The 22,936-nt window shown below is 36.5% G+C and overlaps 1 long non-coding RNA gene across 1 annotated transcript in view; it reads left to right on the top strand.

Annotated features, from left to right (window-relative positions):
- Positions 1-15,937, top strand: part of LOC150048340 (uncharacterized) — a 73,065-nt gene extending 57,128 nt beyond the window's left edge. Inside the window, exon 3 of the long non-coding RNA XR_016539244.1 lies at positions 15,753-15,937. This is a non-coding gene — a long non-coding RNA (uncharacterized LOC150048340). The remainder of the gene's footprint in view (positions 1-15,752) is intronic.
- Positions 15,938-22,936: the final 6,999 nt, after the last annotated feature.

Genomic DNA, 22,936 nt, shown 5'->3' with positions numbered 1-22,936 from the left:
TTCTGTCAAGTATTTAAAAATGTAAAAACATCTATCTTATGCTAAGTCCCAAATGAGATGAGGATGCTTTAATCACCTAGATACTGAAAAGCAAAAAAAAAAAAAGTCAAAATAGAGAAGTAAGACTAAAATCCTGATAGCTCAACTCCTACAATCCTTCCTGTGTTTTTGCCCAAATTTCTACCCACTCCTCCTCCCACACTCAGAGCTCAATGGATCTGATAGGAAGTAAGTATGAAACCTCAGAACTGGGTTGACTGTCCAGTTGCTTAATAAATCGTTTTTTAGGTAAGAAATGTCAAGTAATTGACCTTCTATTCATGTAGTATCCATGAAAGATATTGAGATGAGATATATTACAAGTTGACATTGTATCCACGCATTGATTGAGATGGACTTTCCTGAACTGTTTTGACTGGGCTGGTCTCAAACTGCAGGATCCTGATCTCTGCCTACCAAGTAGCTAGGATTATAGGCTTATGCTTGTGCCACAAAAACTCACAAGTATTCGGAGTGCTTAGCATGTATCCTCTTATAAACCAACAGAGGGCCAACTTATGGAGCAGAATGGCAGTAGAGAGTTGTGAAATAGGGGTGCATCCACTTAGGCTTTTATGCTAGGTCTAGGAAGCCTTCAGTACTCATAAGATCAGTTAAGGTATATAATATCCTGACCTCCATCAGCATTATCCTTGGATCCTGATTTCCATATTAGTGTGAGGAGAAAAATGAGACAAATTAAAATTGAAGTGAATACTTTTAAATGAAATAAATGTAAGCGAACAAAGGAGAGTTCAGAGATAATCAGATCCACCTTCCACAGTTATTGGTAGAAAATGGAAACCTAGAGCTTTGCTCAAGAGACAGAGGGAGACAAAGCCCCATGCCTTTCGGCAAAATGTTCCATTTTATAGGCTCATGGATCAGCCTATCTCCTTTATCTTCATTTAATAACTATAAATGAACAAATGCAAAATGTTATTCATACTTCCTTATTAGGACTATGCAAATACTTTATGCATATTTTTAATTGAGCGACTTTGAGATTATATGAACACTAAAGTTTCATGCTAAATCTATACAGTATATAGACAGCAATTGATATGTACGGAAACACTTTTGATAAAATGTACCAGTGTTGTTAATAGGCAAATCACCATGCTGGACTTTTTTTTTATTGTAATTAGTAAAAGGGTTACATGATATTTGCCAGATAGAAGGTGCATTAATTCACATACATTGATACCCTTTCACATGTCTTGGTACCCATTACCCTCTCCCCCACACCCCACACCCGTCTTGGTTTTCCCCCGTTCCCTATCAAATTTCAAATAACCAAATACTTTTTAAAACAGATTATACTTAAGTATAATGTTTACTATGTGGAAATACATAAGTATTTCTTTTCTTTTTTTTCCCTTTGGTCAGTCCTCGGGCTTGAACTCTGGGCCTGGGTAATGTCCCTGTGCTCTTCAGCTAAAGGCTATCACTTTAGTACTTGAGCCACCACATCCAGTTTTCTGGCGATTAATTGGAGTTAACGGTCTCATGGACTTTCATGGACTTTTTCTGGTTTAGAACCAAGATCCTCAAATCTCAGCCTCCCAAGTAGTTAGGATTACAGGCATGAGCCACCAAAGCCTAGTGAGATTAAATATCTCAATTCTAGATATTCCACTGGGATCTGGTTCAGTAAAAATATACAGAGAGATACTGAACAGTATTACATTTTTCAATAAGAACTTCTGCAACACTGTAACTAAATACAATGGCTTCTTGTCAAATATATTGTTTTCTTCTTATGCTTAAAATGACAAACAATTTTGAGGTAAAACAAACTAAATGGATTTTTTCAAACCAATGTGCACTGGCAGCTTTTACATTTGGGGTTGCACTATAGTTTTTCACAATTTTATTGCAGCATAATTGAAGTACAATAAGCTGCACATATTTAAATATAATTTTATCCATTTTGACATGTTTATATTCTGCTGAAACCATCACCACAATCAAGATAAAGAACAGTTCCATCACCCCCAAATGTTCCCCACATGCTCCTTTGTAAGCCTCTTCTCTGCAGCCCCAGCCTCAGGCAATCACTGACTTGTTTTTCTATTCAGCATGAATTAGCTTACATCGCCTTCAACTTTACATAAATAAAATCTGTACTATGCATTATTTGTGGATGCATGTATTTTATTGTTTCTTTTTCTTCTTTTTCCTCCTTCCATCTCCCCCTCCTACCCTGTAGTGCTTCAATTCATGCTCAAGTAGGGCATTTGGGCTTTCTTGTTCTTTAGAGTTTGGGATTGTTTCCAATTAATGGCTATTTCAGATACAATGACCAGGATCATTTGAGCAAAAGTCTTTGTACATTTCCCTTTTTGCTTTGGCTAATACCTACTAAAATGGCTGAGTAATATTATGTGTGTATCATTATAATTTAACTTCTCATTTTGTAAAGGCCTCTTTCCATTTCAAGAACAAAAATTATTAATTTTGGTAAAGTTTTTAGCTTTCAATAGGTTAAACATATTTTTTCTTTCTAATAAGTTTTTACCTACCATAAAATTATAACTCTATTTGTACATATTCTCTTTTCAAAGTCGTACAGCTAAGTCTATCATGTATGTTGAATCAGTATTTGGGTTGAGTTTAAGAGAAATATTTTTCTACTTTACATGATGTTGATCAAGATACATCGTATTCATGAACTGTTGGTAACTCCTGAGTAGCTGGGATTATAGACATGAGCCACCACACGCAGCTTTCAAAGAATTCTGTTTATGTCTCTAAAAGGTATTTGTTAATACAAAAAATACATTTGTCCCTAATATGTCCTATAGAACACTTTAAAAATCACCCTTTTTCTTGTATATTACTTTATGTGTTCCAAAAATTCGAAGATGTTGATATGTTCATTTTCCTCCATTGGATTTTTTTTTTTGCCACTAGTGATCAAACCTCATGCCCTGAACATGGTAAGAAATCTATGTCACTGAGCTACATCCCAACCTTTTACAATTAAACAGTAAATTGACTAGATATGTGAAGTACTTGGAACCTTGAGGATGAATTACATGTATAAATCACATCTATATAGGATAGTGTTAATATTTAATCTGCAGATATCCTTTGCACTGATTTTAAATATAAGTTTCAGCTAAGATTAAATGATGATTAGTGAGACGGGTTTTTTTGTCACATATATATGGGTTGGTCAGTGACAAGTTATGAAGTTGAATTTATATAATTTTATAGTATAGTATAGAATTAGTAGATAAATGTTGTGCTCGTGTTATGTTAATTTTGAAAGCCATTTAGCAATCTTTACTCTCAAAGTAGTTGAGCTGATATGACCTATTATAAGCTTGCCTTCTTTCCTTCTTTTCTTCCTTTCATTCTCTCACTCTTTTGCTTTCTCTCTACTTCCCTCACATTCCTTCTTTTCTCACTGACTTCTGCTTCTTTAAGGAAATGAAGAACGGACAGAAAGGCCATTTTTAAGTAACAATGAAGTTAAATTGTTCTTTGAAAAATAGAAGATGTAGAGCAGTTATAAAGCATAAAATTTCCCATATGTTTAAGATATCCTTCTGACCCTGAATTGGATTTATTTAAATACTTCTCAGAGAAGGAACACATTGCAGTTCAGATGAAAGAATTATCTCATGGGTACTTTCCAGACATTTATTATTCTTGTTTATCCCTTGAAACTGTGGGTGAAAAAGAATACGTCACTGAATATATATTATTATTTATGAAAGAATTTATTTAGTTAGACATTTTGTTTTGTATGTATCTGTAAGAGCTAAAGATCACTTATCTGATTAATCTTTACTGTATCAAAAGACCTCAATGTTTATATTTTAAGACAAAATATAATTTACATTCATTCAAATGTACAAACCTAATAATTCATTCACGTGTACAAATCTAATAATCTCACATATGTATCTGCATTTCCCAGATGTACCCCAGTTCAAGGTATAGAACATCTTCACTGTCTCTGATCTCATCTCTGTCAGAGTCTCTGTCTCACATCTTCCAGTCACAGGTTATCATATTTTTGTCAGCATTAGTTAGTTGCCTGCTCTTACAGTTCATATATATGGAGTCCTACACAGCGCATTTTTCCACAGTTTCTGAGATTCATCCATGTGCAATGTATGCATCCACGTCTTCTATGCACTTTCATTTACACTGTTCAGAAGTATTCAGTGGTGTCAGCATTTTGTTCTTACTGGACAGTTAGTTTGTTTGCCTTTATTCAAGAGCTGTCATTAATAAAGACAGTTTGAACTTCTTATAATATTTCTTTATGGACATTTTTCTCATTTTCATTGTATTTCCAATTTATGTCAATTTTACAGAATATTTTGCTATAAGAAATATTTGAAGAGGGCCGGGAATTTGGCCTAGTGGTAGAGTGCTTGCCTAGCATGCACGAAGACCCAGGTTCGATTCCTCCGTACCACATACATAGGAAAAAAAAAAAAAGCCGGAAATGGTGCTGAGGCTCAAGTGGTAGAGCTCTAACCTTGAGAAAGTCCAAGGATAGTGCTCAGGCCCTGAGCTCAAGCCCAGGACTGGCAAAAAAAAAAAAAAAAGAAATATTTGAAGATGTAAAGCTCACCCTAAGCAAATCTAGTATTTTGCTGAAATATTATACTTCCTTCTTCTAAACATGGGTAATCCATCTATTTTGCTCTCCTGTAAACTATAAGCAAAAACATGAAAAATTGACACATTTCAATGGTGTAAGAAAATTAATATATATCACACATACAAAATGAACACCTTTTCTAACCATTTAGGTGACTGTTTTACCCCTCAATCACCAGCAATGGCTCTAGCTCTTTTCTTCACTATGAATCACTATGAGTGATTCATATGTCCATCCATCTTATGGTCAGAATCTCCTGGGAGAAAAAGTCCATCTGTGTCTTACTCATCTTTCTACCCTGACATCTAGCACTTTGCCTGGTACAAGGTGGATATACATTACATGTTGAATGAACCAAAAAAAAAACTGTCTTTTGTCGAGGACTTGTGTTTGCCATGCAAAAGTTGCTTTTGCTATGGAAACATAACATATGCTTTGCTTTAGCCCAATAGTTTACTGTCTTTTGTTTAAGACATGATCTGACTTATCCCTGTTTCCTGTCTATATAAAACACACTCTTGATGAAAATGCACACTACCAGAAACTTATAAAGGACTTCTGTTTTATTAATTCAGTAACATTGTCAGTGTGTCATTGATGTTTCATTGAAGAAAATAATTTCAAGTGAAAAAAGACAACATACCCATACACACACATCTGCATCTTTTTTTCTGGAGTGTATCGTACTTAGCATTTTACATGCTCAGAGCATTAGAATATAAGCATGATCTTCAATTTTTATTTTTGGCAAAAGAGGCAATACTCCATACACCAATGAAAGACCTTGAAAATTATACGTGGGCTTCATTGCTATTGGGATTTCCATGTTGAATCAAAGGTCATTATTCTAATCGTGTCAGACTCCCTTTTTCTCCCCTAATAGATCTTTGCAGTTGCCCATCTGTCTGCAGCAAGTGGTGTAACCTTTCTTGATAGGAGCAGGATGGCAGATGGACAGCAGATGGAAGTTTTGCCCTCTCTCGTGGTTCAGATCTTGGCCCAGGCACGAACTATCAGAGACTGTCAGTTTGTCGTCTCAGCTCATGGATTTCAGGACTGCATCTGGCATCTAAAACAAGCATCTGAATTAATACAGAGCTGGATGGACTCTTGGTCATTATGTGATTAGCTAATGATAATGACTAACAGTAAGGGTGGGGCAGTTATTGGGACTATAAAGTAACTTGGTGGGAAATTTCCTTTTCACTTGACTGTGTGCTAAATCTTCAGGAGCCCAAAGTCAGCATGTTCTCAAGATTGAAAAATGTAGAATTAGATGTTTACCTATTTTTCAAGTATAAGTCAGTTTCTTAGGGGTTTCTTGTTTTCTGTATGAACCTGTCTAAAGAAACAGGCTGGAATCAGAGATAGATAGGCAGTGCTTTGTATTTTTGTCTAAACTTTTGGATTGTTAATCATCTACTAGAATTCCTAAGTACCCTGTATGATCAAACTTAACCTGATGGCAATGTTTGGGATGCAGAAGTAGCTTGCTTCTCTTATGTTATTAAAAGACAGAGCGTGAAACTACTGGTCTCTATCAAGGGGGAAAGAACAGCCTTTCAGAAGATGTGTGTTCTGACCTACCAGCTTACTTTTACTTTTATTTTTTAACATGTGCATACCCTTGATGTTTGACAAATTATCCTTTTCATTTCACATAGAAATAATATTGCAGTAAGCAGATGAAGTTGGAAAATCTCCTAATGAAGGCTAAGCCATACAGTGACCACAAATAAGAGGAAATTATAACTCAAATTGGATGATGGCCTTTTAAGTCTTTTCTACATATTCATTTTGTTTTTGTAGACTTCGGACTTCAGTCAGAGTATATTGTGTTGTTTCCAAAGAGGAGCTGAGTCTTAATTTTGATCAATTAACTCAGGAGTGATTATTAAAGAATTTGTCCCAAAAGACTTAAACTATTCATCCACAATAAACATAGAAAAGTGTGCCCTCTGTACTGACTCTCATGTACCACCTGGAATTAGAGGGGACCTCTGGGACTGAATTAAAGTATTGCTCTTATGGTAAATAGTACTTATGTTCATATAATAGGTCAGTTAGGGTGTTGATTTACAATTTATTGGTATGGATTGATCACAGGTGAGCTTTTTCTTATGTTCTGGGAGTCAGAGATTACTTTATAGATGTGTGATATATTATGCTTCTCTATATGAATAACATTTGATTGTTTTACTTCTAAGTTATATTTGCTTTTGTTTGTTTGTTTGTTTGTTTATTTATGTTTAGCCCTGGGGCTTGAACTCAGGGTGTGAGCACTCCCTGTCCTTGGGCTTTACCAAGGCTAGCACTCTATCACTTGAATCTCTGCACCACTTCCAATGTCTTCTGTTTATGTGATACTGAGGAATTGAACCCAGGCCTTTGTGGGTAGTACCATTGTACCATTAGGCCATGCTCCTTGCCCTTATGTTTGCTTTTAGATCAGAAGATTCCTTCAGTCTAATTTAGATATCTGTCCACTAGAAAGCACCGTGACTTTTAACAGTTTATTAGACAATCACTTGCTTTGAGGAATTCCAATACTGTGTAAGGAATCTATATCTTATTCTATAGTTGCTCACATTTTCCCTACAGCTTTTTGATTTTCTTCATTTGTAATTTAATATATTTACTTTCTTTTTCAATTGGTCTTATATCTTCAAGGAAGATAGTGTGTCTATGCATTTGTCAGATCCTGATTAATCTAATCTAACTTGACATTTTGGCATGGTACCCGGGTCTTTCTCAAAACCAACTCATTCTTTAAAAATAATAATCGTGAAAGAGGAAAATAGCTTGTTATAGTGATGCTCAGGATAGACTACGGAAGTGTGTTATACATCTGCTTGCTGTAACATGGGTATTGCTAGCATGATTTCAACTGAGGTGTGGACAGGATCTAATTAGTTATAAATCTGTGAATGGTTGGACAGAGGCTAGCTTGAAATTCTCCATCTGACTGAGTGCTGGAGTGCTCTAATCCTAGAAGGCTGCCTTAAAATGAATTCCCATTAGCCATAGAGTCAAGAGAAAGTCATGAACTTGAGAAATGAAGCAATGCCTGAGACTTAGCTGCTGAGTTAGAAGCTATGGCTGGACTCCAGTGGTGCAAATAGTTAGCAGAAGATACTTAAAAGAGAAGCTCTGCTCTATCTGCTCTGTCTGCTTTCCCTAGTTTTGTTCATGCTTTGGGGGACAAGTGTCAGAAGAACAGTTCTAGCCACCGTAAGTTTCCATCAAAAGATCTAAGCTGTATTTCCTTGAGTATGTATGTCCTATCAATAGCTAATGTCTTATATTTTAATTATTTTTTAATTATAAATTTATTACTTATATAATGCTTATGTTTTATCCATCTTTAGCTCTTAACTTGTTTTTTAGTTCATTAGGCAAGTGGAAAAGGAATAGAAATGACCAGAAAACCAAAGCTGAGCATCCAGTAACATTCTTAGATGCCATTTATTCATAGCCATTACCGTAGAATATACAATGGTATAGCAGAAGAAAAAGCCTTACTTTCAAAAGGCTTATATTCTGACAGACAAGGAAGGTAATAATAGTATACCAAAATATTAAATCTTAAGTATTATGATAAAGACTGAAGTAGACTCATGTATCAAAAAGAGGGCAGGCTATTTTCTGTATTATATTCTTATGCCCATATATGTGGATATATTTTCACATTTAGCTTTAAGTTAATTTATTGTTATTGTAAAGGTGATGTAGTGGGTTTACACTTACATGAGTCACATATCATTTACAGGGGATAAATTCCACAAACTATCCAGTTAGATAACTTTTGATAAACATATATACTCATGCATCCTGTATCTCTCTGAATACAGAGAACATTTCTATTACCATAAAAAGAGTATCCTTTCCCCTTCTTTTCATTGATCCTGCCATGCTTGTCCCCCAGGGGTTATCTTTGCCCTGATTCTTTCACCACAGATTAGGGTTTTCTTGCTTTCAGACTTAATATAAGTTGACCCATATAGTATGCACTGTTTTGTGGCTGGATTCTTTGGTTCCACTTATGGAATTTAGATGTTCAATCCATGATACTTCCCTACTGTGGATGAACATTTCGTGACTACATCACAAAATGTCTTCAGTCATTGTCCTGGTGGATACCTGTATTCTCTTCTATATTTGCTCATGTAGGAAAGTAAAACTGTTAGGAACATTTTTATGGCAGAAAATGTTAATGTACATACTTACATTTTCCTTGGATAAATACTGAAGCGTAAATGTAAAACTTTAGAAATAAGTTTTGTGCAAGTTTTCCAAAGGGTACTCACCAGTACTGGAAAAACATTAAAGCATCCGCCCCTCCCCCACCATCCTCATCAACATTTGGTGTCGTCAGTCTATTAAGTTTTAGACATTTATGTGGGTGTCTAATAGAATCCCATGTGGTTTTGATTTGCATTGCCATAATGACTAATGATGATGAACACTATTTAATGCACGTATTGGCTATTCCTCTGTATTCCTTTGTAAAGTGCCTACTCAGATTTTTTGCCCATATTTTAAATCAAATTGTTTGTCTCTTTATTATTGAAATGCAAGGGTTATCTAGATAAAAGTTCTCTGCCATATATGTATTATATGTAAATATATATTATATTTTCCCCAGGGGTGATAGTGTTAATTTTGATAGTCTTTTTCTATTTTGTTTGGTATTTTTGGTGTTCTATGTATGTTTCCCAGCATCTTAAGAAAAATTATTTTATGTTTTGCTCTAGAAGGATCATAGTCTTAATTTCATGTTTAGATCTTTACTAATCATATGTCTGTGAGTCATGTTTATAGGGAATGGTTCCTTTTACCTTCAATAAATCAGAAATCTTTTTCAACCTCTCTGGTTGAGAACTGTTGAAGTATTTGAGGGCTTTAGTTGGGGGGTAGAAAAAGCAAAGCTATTTTGAAATGGGCCTGGTGACACCCACATATAATCTTAATTAAGCAGGAAGGATAGTAAGGAGGATCACAGTCCAAGGTAAGCTGGAGCAAAATGGGAAAATGCCTTAAAAGTAACTGAAGCAAATAAGGCTGGAAGATGTGGCTCAAGTGGTAGGGTATTTACTTCGAGTTGATGCATAAAGATACTGCTAAGAAAAATTCCAATAAAATTTTTAACTGATAAAGGCCAAGTGTGGGTGCGTAAAAGAAAGTGAAGGGAGACCCTTAGGGGATACAGACACAAAGAGAACTTGTACTCAACACCCTCATTAATGGACTTCTCTAACCAATGGACTGGGTATGAATTAAAATGAGCAATGCCACTGGGTGCTGGTTTTTCATGCCTATAATAAGCTACTCAGGAGGCTGAGATCTGAAGACTTTGGTTCAAAGCCCAGACAAGAATGTCCTTGGGATGATTATATCCAATGAACCATCTAAAAGCTATAAATGAAGCTGTTGCTTAAGTGGTAAAGTGCCAGCTGTGAGCTCAGAAACTCAAAGGCAGTGTCCAGATTATGAGTTAAAGCCCAGGACCACCACATTGGAGTGGAGTACAGGAGATCCCCCTCATTTCCAAGCCCTAGAACTTCATATCCATACAACCAAGTGTTTTCTCCAATCCTCCCGTCACCCAGCCAATAAGCATGAAGTGGCTAATACAAGTTTGATCCCCACTTGACCGCCTGGAAACTTAGTACAGAGAAATTAAGTGGATGACCTAAAGCCTCACAGCAAGTAAATGGGAAAATTGAGATTTGAGCTGAGATCATCTATCAGAGTCCTCATCACCACTGTACCATATTACAGAGCCAAGCCCGCAGGAATGTAGAAAGGAATGAGGTAAGTCAAAACAGTGGCCTATTCTAAAATAGATGGAACTGACTGAAGGAGAGAGTGATTTTTTTTGTGGGGGGGTGGACTTGAACTCTGTCCCTGAACTCTTCAGCTCAAGTATACTGCCCTAGCCCTTGAGCCACAGCGCCACTTCCTGTTTTCTGTGATTAACTAGGATAAGAGTTTCATGGGACTTTAGTGCTCAGGCTGGCTTTGAACTATGATCCTCATATCTCAGCCTCCTGACTAGCAAGGATTACAGGCGTGAGCCACTGAGAGAGAGTGATTTTTTTAAGAAAGGATATAATCAAGATGGAATTTATCCAAGCTGTTGAACCAGTGAGGAATGAAAAATGTCCACTGGGTAGGGAATTCTCTGTAATTTTAGCAGCAGGCAGTTCCATCAGAATTAAGAAGACTGAAATTGGAATCCATTGGATAGAGAAATGAGGTACAGAGCAAAGAAAAGTGAGTTTTAAAAAACTTAATTTTCCTAAATGTTTGGATAAGAGGAATAGAATCTGTGTATCTAAGAGTATTGATAAGAGGACAGAAGTGTGTTTTAAGGATAGAATTGATTTGAGATTATTTACAAAGTATGATGAAAAGATAGATTGAGGAAGTTTGTTCTTATCAGAAAGAAATTCTGACTGGCGCAGATGTAATCTCTGATATTTCAAGTAACTCCCACATCTTGCTTATCTCAGCATTTTGAATTTAAGTGAATTTTAGTCTTCCACGTGGATATGACTATATAAGAATTTCAATTTTAATTTGATGTTCCTTGAACACTAATGATGTTAAACATCTACTAATTTCTGGCATTCTTAGGTCTTCATATATAAATACCTGTTTTAATCTCTTTTGTGTCCTTCAAGTAGGATTTGCTTTTACATTGTAACACATTTTAACATTTTCAGTGTAACTGAAAATATATATTACAATTATTTTAGCATTTTAAAAAAAGAAATACAATTGGGTACAGGTGCTTCTTGCCTGTAATCCCAGCTACTCAAAAGGCTGAGGTCTCAGGATTTTAGTTCAAAGTCTGTACAAAAAGAAAACTCTGTAAGTCTTACTTCCAATTAATCTCCAAAAAAACCAAAAGTGTTTTGAGAGAAGAAGCTAAACCACAGTGCTCAGTTCCAGAGTTCAAACTCCAGTACCATCTCAAAAATATAGATAAAATTTAAATAGAGTTAAGATGTTATAGAAAAGTTTATTGATATATCTGCAATATGTTTTGTGGGAGCTTTCTAAAAGCATTGTAGTTGTATATTCTGTTTATAGTACTTTAAAAGATATCATTTACCCAACTTCAGTGTATTTCTTATGGGAGTGGAAAAACTGTACTTTAGAGATGTATTTTATCATTCTCTCTATATATGTTTTTTTGAGGGGGGTGTGTTTCGTATGAACTAGCCAAGATGAAATTGTTTACCTTTACTCATGCATACTGATATGAATTCATCAGAACACAGGATTTTGGTAATGCTGCAGAAAAAACTGAACAACTATTACTCTGGTATAGCAATGTGTAACAGATACAACTCAGTTATCCCAGCTCACATGACTAAGGGAAAATGATTTGAAGACAAGACCCAAAGAACCCGGGTACAACTCTAGTAAAGAGCACAAATTTAGAGTTTCTGCTGAAGTTCCCAGAGAGATCTCAGGGACATCTCAAAAGCAAAGACTGTGTAAACCTGCTGTCTTTGTCATTATTGCCTAGTGTAGGAGAGGCATGTAGATGTCAAAGATAAGTGAAAATTTATTTAAGTTTAATATTCACATAGTAGTATTCAAAGTACTGCATGGCTACTTTGAAATATTTAATCCTGTGTTTGACAACTAGTAGTCCCTGTAGAAGTCATGGAATTTCCATTACAGCTGTGAGATTTCGGCTAACATCAAGATTTAGTCATGATGGCCAAATATTCTGTCTGTTCTAGAAAATATTGCATTTGGCAGAAGTGCTAGAAATGTCCTTTCTTTCCCTTAGGCTTCTGAGTTTCTAGTGTGCATGTGTGTGTGTGTGTGTGTGTGTGTGTGTGTGTCTGGGTCCCCTTTCTTCTTTTCATTTGTGTACTGGTACTGAGGTTTGAACTTAGGACCTGGCTAATGTCAATGTCTCTTAGCACTTTTTTCCTAAGGTGCTATTCTACCACTTGAGCCATGATTCTACTCTGGCTTTTTGATTGTTAATTGGAGATATGAGTCTCACAGACTTTCCTGCCTATGCTTCAAACCATAGTCCTTAGCTCTTAACCTTCTGAAGAGCTAGGATTACTGATTCACAAGAGCCCTTCTCATTTTTAAAATATCCACCTTATTCTAAATATTCACTGTACTTAATATAAATGCAGTATATAGTTATTTGTTTTACTCTAACAAGGTGAGTAAATGTTACTGATATCTACAGGTTAAGTGTTTATGACTGAAAATTTAAGGTTTTTATTTGGAAGCTGAATTGACTGGGAACTTTGGGTTGGCTTTCAGAGTAAGTCACATGAAAGAACTTGGCCACACTTAATGGCCATATTTGGCCTAGTTTTCTGCATATGTTTGCCAGATACAAAAGGCAGTGTATTGCTAGAAGGCACAGAAGCCTGGAGGAAAGGCTTGGAATTTATGCCATTAAACCAACTGGGAATCTTTCTTATTGCTGATAGTTTACCTAAAAAGGTCTGGGTTTTACCAACCAAGTGTGAGAGAGAGAGAGACTTCCTTTTGCCCTCTATCATCGAAACAGTTTATAGTTTACTTTGTTCAAGTCCTGTTGCAAACACAGCTATCAGAGAGAGAGGAGAGACAGACAGACAGACAGACAGACAGAGACAGAGACAGAGAGATTGACAATGTAATCTGGCCAGGAGCGATGTCTCATGCTTGTAATCCTAGCTACTCAGGAGGCTGGGCTCTGAGGAGCACTGTTCAAAGCCAGCCCAGGCACTAAAGAATATGAGACTCTTATCTCCAATTAACCTCTAGAAAATAGGAAGTGGGGCTGAGGCTCAAGGGGTAGGGCAGTGGCCTTGAGCTGAATTGTTCAGGTACAATACCCAGGTCCAGGGGTAGGGTGATAGCCTTGAGCTGAAGAGCTCAGGGACAGTGCCCAGACCCAGAGTTCAAGCCTTCCCCCCCACAGAAGATGTAACCTGTATTGTCAAACAATGCAGTCCTTGGTATGAATGGCTGAACAGGTGAGGCACCTAACATACATATTCTTTATTTAGAGCATCTTAATTTCTTGGACACATCACCTAAAATGGGGAGCTGTGGAACTATTTGTATTCATTACAAAGTTAAGATTCTATAATTTTTGACAAATCAATCACACAATTAAATATCATATATTTATAGCTGACTGAAACCCCAAAACGAATAGAGATGTCAAAAGGATTGAACATACTGGATGTTCACACATGAATAAGCAAGATGGCAGACACTGTTTTCAAGCAGACCTATTTTTCTCCCCTCTGCATGTTTTTGGTAGTTTTTCAGCTTTCAATTTATATATAACATTGTTTCCATGTTTACATTAGCATTTGATTAACATATTTGTCATTCTTTGGGTATGCAAATTTCTGTGACAGCCACTCCTCCCAAGAAAAAATGATTATGGAATTTAGTTCCTTTTATAAAAGCAAATTTGACATTAGGAAAATAAGTGTATATATTTCTTCAATTATAATTTATAGTTTAATATAGGAGATTATTAAGTTTCATTTTATAATCAAGTACTTTAATGTTTCAGGAAAGGGTGTTTGGGCTTCAGAATTTAGTAGAACAGAATTTAACACATTTATGTTCCTTTTTCCAAGCACTACAACTTGGCATTGCAGTTTCATAGTTACCCCTTTAGTTTACCCATTTTTTTCATTATTCTCATGAAAGCTTTATATGACTAGATATGTAAACACTAACTCCAAGTTAGTTTCCAAAATTTATATTTTCATTCTTGTGTTTGTTGAATGAAAGAGAGAGCATACTATATGGAATGTGTACTCAGTAAGTGAAACATGGAGAATGAAATAGTGGAAGTATCATTTCATTGCCAATGTATAAGGCATATGAGTAAAATTACACATATACATATTTACCCAAAGGTTCATTGTACATATGCACACATTGTTACCACCCCCACACAGCCTTTACCATTCATTTCTTGTTATTCACTGTACCCACTGAATCATTAATGCTACAAATCAATACAAATGTAAAGTGCACATAATCTCTTCAGCACAGCTGTGAGAGGTAGAAAATGAAGCCAACTATGATTATTTGAGTGAGCAACTGTAGATAGTGCCTTGAGGTTGCTGAAGAATGAAGTAAACACTCATACATGAGCAAGAAAGGAAAACGGGTGACAATCATGACTCTGAGTAGCTACATAGCTCCCTACTTCTGCCAGAAGGTATCTCATATCTTTGAATTCACCCAGCTTTTCTGCTGGGGCAAGAAATTATGATCTGAGCCTATGAGCCAGAGTCAACATGCCTTGCAGGTTCTCAGTAGCATATAGCATGTACAATCTTGCACAAGGGCTTTAGCATACCTCTCATAAATGGAGCTCCTGCTCTTCAAATGGTCCATGAGAGCCAAGGATGGAGAAACAGAATTACAAACAACCCTGGTCCAGTATCTATGCTGAGAGGACCAATACAGACTTAGGAAATAGGCAGTAAAGAAGAGAACACTGTACACTGGCCAGCCTCAATGAGCTCTGTCTCACTCAGACATTAGCAGCCCACCCAGGAAGGGTAATGAGGAAAACAGATGCTCCTTTGTCATCATCACAATGTCACATACACTTCCACTGGAGGAGGTGCCAGTCTGATAGGAAGAGGGGGAAAGGAGAGTTCCGTCTTCCAAAACCAAAATGTACCCCACATTGACCTATCTGAAGAGTCTGAATTATACCAGGGGAACAAGCTTAATTTTTATTTTGTTGTTTCATCCTATTCTTATCAAACACCATTGAATGGAGACTTCAGAGCAATGTGAAGTCAATTATGTGATGGGAAAAACAACTTTTTTGTTGTTTTTTTGAGAAAAAAGAAAACCACACATCTGTGTTGTAATGAATAAATTTCAAATCAACCACACTTGTCTGCTTTTCTCTTTGTTTATAACTTACATATGTATAGTGTTCTCATTTATAATTTATGTGTTTGTGACACTTTATGGTGAATAAACTGCTTTCATATGGACCTTCTCATTTGTTCTTTACTGTACATAGTGAGATAATACTAACATTATTATGCTTTTGTTCCAGGTGAAGAAGTGGAAGATTTGATCAAGAGCAGGAAGCTGAGGAAAGAGAAGAAAGAACAACTCACAGTCGTGGATCGTCTTTCTCTATTCAGGAATCACAATTGTCATTATATTGGGCTTTATTTTATTCCCTTCTGGAAAATAAGCACATATGTCCTTTGTTTGCAGTGGTTTGGCTATGGTAGTTAGGTCCTCTTACACATTATTTTAAATAAAGAAATACTGCTTCAAAACTTTATCAAGGGTGTGTTTCAAATGGAAAGATCCCCACGTGACCTAGCATGCAATTGATGGTTCAAAATTTGTTGTCAAAAATCACTCTTGGAGAATCTGTCCAAGAGACAGTTTATGAGTGTATCTGCTGGAAAATTCATTAGGATGAGTTTATATCCTATGAAAAGATGCACAGAATAAGGGAAATCAATCAGTATTTTGTGAATGCCAGGCCAATATTCTATGTCAATGTCAATGGTGTATGAGTTCCAGAGGAGTTTTGTCGCTATTAGATTAGAAATGATCCATTATTATTTGATGTATGGTAGATTTGACCATATATTGGGCTGGAAAAGATACAGGACATAAAAAGTAGAGAGAAAAATATATTTTGTAAGACAGTTGTAAAGTATTTATGGGCTTCCATAGATAGTAAGTAAGGTAGGAAATAGAATTGCTAGCTATCAAATGTTTCTGCCTTTGAATCTCAGTTTTGCTGATATGAGAGTTCCCTAGTTCATGCTATTCTTTGAAGAATTGTGTATGTGTTTCAGCAAATTTTGGCATATTTGCGTCCTCTGGTGAGGAAGTGACTATCCCTTTCTTGTGTCATTTCCTAGCCCTGAAACCTTGTTTACACCAAGCTCCTTTGTTAGGGATTCAACAGAAAGGTCTTTGATTCTGGAAGCCCATCACTGACTCATTATTAGCCAACACTTTATGTCTGGCTGGCATTTTTTCCTAAGTGATAAGGTCAGTCTCATGCAATATTTCATAACCATTTCTTTTCCTTGTACATCAATAAAAAATAAGTGATGACTTTTAGCAATGATAAACAATACTTTTGGCTTGTGATATTGAGATGATTAATCCTTAAACAAGTAACCTGATTTTAGGCACTCAGAGGCTTCTCCTGAGTCTAATATTATCTGGTTAGTTCATTTTGAACAGGTTTAGTAACCATTGTAATTTGTATTTTCTCCTCTAAATTAAGAGAATATTTGAAGCAATTGAGAGCCAGCAGTACTGTAGTAAAGTGTTGAGTCACCGGAAGAGTGTCCTATCAACATACTCAGAAGGACCATTATCTTAGTTTATGACTTTGCCAGTAATTTGTAAATATCCATCTCTACCTCCTAGGGTTGATGCAATATTTAATGTGTTTCCATAACCTTACTTGGGTAAAAAGTGCTCCTATTCTTTTAAGAGCTGAAAAAGTATTCTAGTGGGATATCAGAGAAGTTCAAAGTACTGGGGGCATTCTAAAAAAATGATCTGATGAGTATTGGTTCAAGTTAGTACAATTTTCAATAGTCAAATTGTGGCATTTTTCTTTCTGCTTTGTCTCTATTAGGCAGTCAGGAAAAATCACTCTTTCTTGATTTGGAATTAAAAATGGAATTGGATTTGATTAGCTACTTACTCTCTCAGGGAATTGTAGGCATTGTATGAGTCATTTGTTCCTTCCAGTTGTTTCTGTCACTCATTCTCTTCCCTTAGCCCTTTGTTCATTGCTTGGAAAGAAATGGAGAACCTAATTTGACTCTGCATAGTTTTTTAATGGATGCATCCAAGCCTTTCTTTAAAAAGAGGCAGGTGTCTAATTCAGAGAAAATGCAATTTATCTTTTAAAACCTAGTGATGGGTATTATGATTAAGAAGACTACAAATAGAGTCGAACCCTGGAGCCCCAATGATTGTTGGGGATCATCATCTTCATAATGAAATTCTTCACTATTATAATCTCATTTAGCTAAGATAGAATTGTGCCCTGGGGAGATGCCTTGCCAAATCTTCATCCATAATTCTGAATGGATTCCAGGCCAGATTTTGTGATCTGAACATGGCTTCTCATCTTTTCTTTGTGGTCTGGAAATCCAGTTTGGGAACAGTGAACAGCCAGAAACTTACTTGGGAAAGAGTACTTTGGAAAAATGATGGTCATTAAGGTATAACTGTTATATGGCTATGAGAAATAATGCTTGATGAGTAATAATAATAACACTTTCAGAATCTGTAGTATGAGCTTGATCATTCATGCAATTAAAGTGCATGTCCCTATACTCATTATGTAAATGACACCTAGAGTTCAGCTGTCCCCTTTTTTTCTTTCTTTTTGAGGGCATGGTAAGAAGATTGCTAGGGAACTGGCAAATCCCAAATGGGCTGTTAGATTGTTTATTAATAAAATCCTAAACTTTTATTTTCTTGAGTTATGTTTCCATCCAAATTAGGCCAATCCTGTGGGTTATACAGTAGGATATGCAGATGTGTGTTTATTTAAAGGAATTGTTAGTAAACAATCCTGCACAAAGTGGACCTTGACCACTGAGTAGGTCCATGTTGACTTCATCTATTGAAAGTCTCCATGTGTGGTTCCCCCTGTGATTAATATTAATAATTTTTCTTACTTATCAGATTGTTTAAAATTGTTTTCTATAAGAATAGTTCCTCTGTCTAGCCACCTATCCAGTTTTCCAGCTCAATGCAGAAATACTCAATTAGTGTATTTAAAGTAATAAAGATATCAGCAGTAGTGTCACGCTGATTGATGGTAATTATAAGTCCTTAATGGTTCCTCTGTCCACTGTCTCTACTGATTTTTATGGTTAAAATAGTACTCTGCTATCTGAAGGCTTAATCATAAATTCTGGTCAATCTTTTTTTAATGATTCTGCAAGTAGTGGTATAATCCAAGTAAAAGGCATTATCTTCATTCAAAGCAAGTGGTGACTTTTATCAGGGTAATTGATGCATCTATAAGGGGCCTGGAGAATATTTGTTGGGGTCACAGCAGAGCTTCCTGGGCATTAAAACTAAAAGCAATGTGTGTTAGTTAGGGTGAAAATAATTTAAAGTTTTGAGATGATCCCTATTTACCACATCATTTCCATAAATTAGACTGTGACTGCAATGATACAATAACAGAAATTGCAATCTGAAGATGATATTGATGTGGGACTGGCATATCAGTGAAAGTAAAAATGCTAAATGATCTTCATTCTTTCCCTCTTTATGGCAGTCTTAAGTAGATTTGAGGGTTCACTCACTTTGAAATTGCTGTTGATTACAATATCTCTTACACTGAATTTGTTTCTGAGTTTTCACAAAGCTATAAGTTTAATCTTTAATCTCCTTACTCAAACCTGGATATAAAGCTTTAAGTGAGAGGAAATGTACTCAGTAACATATAAATTTATGAGACATTAAAGGCATGGATAATTTGCTTATGTAAGTATATGCCCATATAACTTAAATGTAATAATTCATCTTACAGAAGGAACGTACAATGTAAATTAATAGAGATTTTGTTATCTTGTCAAGCAGTTTACCTTCAAATGTATATTTTTTGAGTGGCTGGAGTTAATCAGTATATAACTTCACACATAGATAATTCCAGAGTAGTGCTTTAATGCTGTGGAAAAAAACACTGATGAGTTTAAAAAGTGGTTTTTGAAATAATATCTATATGTAGTTTTTCTCATGTTTAATTTTACTTTATGTTTACAAGTAAAAGCAACTAGAACATTCTTCTGAAATAAGATGTTAAAGAGTTCATGCCTTGTTGCCCGTTACTATTTTTATATTCAGTTCTACCAAAGGTATCCTAATCTTCACTCACTCCAACTCTTACTACCTGGATCAGGGAAAAGATACTTTAATTTCTGAACAACATAGATTTTTGAATAAGAAAAACTCAGGAGCTGGTCATCAGTGGCTCATATCTGTAACCCTAGTTACTCAGGAGGCTAAGGTCTATGGATCATGGTTCAAAGCCAGCTCAGGTGAGAAGATCATTAATTACCAAAACCCAGAGGTAGCACTGTAGTTCAAGGTATAGCCCCATCCTTGAATGAATAAGCTTAAGGACAGTGCCAAGGCCCTTTGTACAAGCCTTAGTACTAGCATGCACTAGTACACGCAAACTCACACATGAAGCCAGATTGCATGATAGGAAAGCTGCTGTTCTCTAAATGATACCCAATTATAGGAAGAAGATTTCTATAATCTTGTCCTTCTCCAAAGCCAAGTTTAGGAGAGTGGTCCTGCATTTCTGGAGTGGCTAGAGTTGACCATGGTTTTAGATGAAGGAAAAGCCCACACCTTTTTTGACATTTGTAGAGAGTGGCTAAACTATGAATTTAACAGAATCTAGTTGGAAGACTTCAATTTGCAAACATTTAACTGGAAAATCTATCATATCTACTTAGGGTATTTACAATAATGACTTATTATAAAATATTTTGTTTTGTTATAGCATCCATTAAGAAAGTTATTTGAGGAACAGGAGTTTGGCCTAGTGATAAAGTGCTTACCTAGCATGCATGCAGATCTGGCTTTGATTCTTTGATACCACATACATAGAAAAAGCTGGAAGTGGTGTTATGGATTAAGTGGTAGAGCTCTAGCCTTGAGAAAGCCTAGGGACAGTGCTCAGGCCCTAAGTTCAAGCCCCAGGACTGACAAAATAATAGAGTAAAATTAAATAGGAAGAAAAAGAAAGAAAAGAAAAGCAAGCAAGCAGGACTATTTGAGCCAGGCACTACCTGGAATCCTAGCTACTCATGAGGCTGAGATCTCAGGATCAAGGTTCAAAGCCAGCTGGGGCATGATAGGTCATGAGACGCTCCTATCTTCAATTAACCGCTAGCCCAAGGGCCCAAGGGGTAAGGCGATAGCCTAGAGCTGAAATGGTCAAGGACAGCATCCATGTCCAGAGTTCAAGCTCTATAACTGACCCCACCCCCCAGAAAAGTTATTTGAAACATTAATTTTCATATGTCCTGGTATACTGTGGTTATCTTTGGTGAAACAAAACATTACCAGAATGTTAATGCACAGAAGTATATCCACAGGTCATATCCTTTGCCATAATCCTCTTCCTTTGGGGGTTTGTTCAGACATTCAAGTATAGAGGGGCCAAATGGGGATGCTAAAAGCCTTGCAGTGAATCAGCAGGGCTAGGATGAATCTGACTAGTATTTGCTAGAACAGAGGTGGACATGGGAGAGTAGGGAAGTTTAAGGGGAAGATCAGCAGAGTAACTCATCCCTCAGAAAGATAGTACCCTCCAAATCTGCTTGTTTGTCCATTCCCTCCATTATAGCACTCCAATGTGGTCAGTGAATGCCACAGAGAAAGCTAGAGGAGATTCTTCCGTAGGCACCAATAATCTGGATGCTGCAAGTTCTGTACATAAATCTTGAATCGTATGTGATTCTGTGATGAGAAATGTAAACTGAATGGTCAGAGGAGGTATTTGATGTATCACTTAGATTCGCTACCTGTGTGATTATTTTATTTGGTAGTTTTGATAGATTAACCCTGGCTCATGGATTCAACAGAAATTTTCTTGTTCTCTCTCTCTCTCTCTCTCTCTCTCTCTCTCTCTCTCTCTCTCTCTCTCTCTCTCTCTCTCTCTCTCTCTTTCTCTCTCTCTCTCTCTTTCTCTCTTTCTCTCCCTCCCTCCCTTCCCCCCCTCTCTTTCTCTCTCCCTCTCTCTCTCTCTCTGTCTCTGCCTCTCTGTCCCAGGGCTTCTGTTTAAAAATGCAGGTAAATTCTCAGAGGCTTTCCAAAGCATTTCTGCATCATGCAAACTAATTAAGATAAGGTTATCATTTTAAGTTATACTAGGAATGCAATTAGAGCTTCTAGTGAGAACTGCAGCAATCAATTTTATACAAATTATTCAGACCTGGTAAGGTAGAATACACTTTTAATAGGACAAGTGAACATACTGTGATTTATTAGATATACTGGGAATTCAAAGAATACCTGAACACAGCAACTATAGCTAAGTCACTACGAATCCAGCAGTCTTTCATGGAGGGAAACTTAATAATGTGCCTTTCGTTTATTACTGTTCAGCAACTGTTATTTGGGCTTTGAGAGGCATTTTTGTTTTTAGATTTGAATAGCATTAGACCTGAGAAAGTCCTCTGTAGCATACAAAGCCCAGATTAGTTTGTCCTCTCGTTCGTCTAACAACCATGTAGTCCTCTCTTTTTGTCTTTTGTGTGGTCCTCAGGTGACCAGCTGACAGTGTAATTAACTAATTTTTCTGTCTTGTCCATCTCTGCTAAGAATAGTGCATTTGAAACTTACATGTCTTATCTGCCAACTGTCAGTAATTACTTATTCATTGAATGGCTACCTGTTTTCTAAGAATATAGGAAGGCTCCAAGGTTGAATAGCCTCTGGGGAAATTGTGTATCTTCTCTTCCTAAGATCCCACCACTGGTCATTTGGAGAGGGCCATTAGGACATATAAATAAATTACAACACTTCTGAGTTTTCTTTAAAAAAAAATACCTTTTACTAATTCCTGGTTAGCCATTTCACATTTTGCTTCAAATTGTGACTGCTCCTTCAGTAAATGTTGTTTTTAATATGCATCATGCATTGTGCTGGGTACTGGACAAAATGATCCTAGACTGGTTTCTATCGTCTGAGTCTGCCTTTCCCACTCCACCATTAAGCATGGGCTCTCTCTTCTCAGTCCATGTGAACTTAACACAGAAGAGATATATTCTCTTGTCTGGGCTCCTTTGTATCGATTGTTGTTTACAGCTGAAAGATTGTGCTCTTTCCTTTTTCTCTCCTAGAAAGTGTTGCTTCTCCTTCCTAAAGTTACTCTGATTCACTTTTAAGTGACTGAATTGCTTTTGCTCACTTGCTCTTTTTTCTTCTCTTCTTTCCCTCCTCTCTCTCTTCCATCTCTCTTCCTTCTCTTCTCCCCTCCATTCTCTGTATCTCTCTCTCCCTCCCTCTCTCCCTCCCTCCTCCCTTCTCTTCCCCTCCTCCCTGCCTCCCTTGAGACTTGAACTCAAGGCCTGGGTACTGTCCCACAGACGTTGCTGTCTGAGCTGCCACTGAACTGTGATCCTCAGATTTCAGCCTCCTCAGTTTTCAGCCTTCTGCATAGCTAGAATTCTAGAATGAGATTCTCAAATAAAGGATTGAACATTAGCA

Source organism: Megascapheus bottae, chromosome 22 (assembly GCF_031878675.1).
Source record: "Megascapheus bottae isolate mThoBot1 chromosome 22, mThoBot2.hap1, whole genome shotgun sequence".
NCBI lineage: Eukaryota > Metazoa > Chordata > Mammalia > Rodentia > Geomyidae > Megascapheus > Megascapheus bottae.
This window is presented reverse-complemented; position numbering and strand designations above follow the sequence as displayed.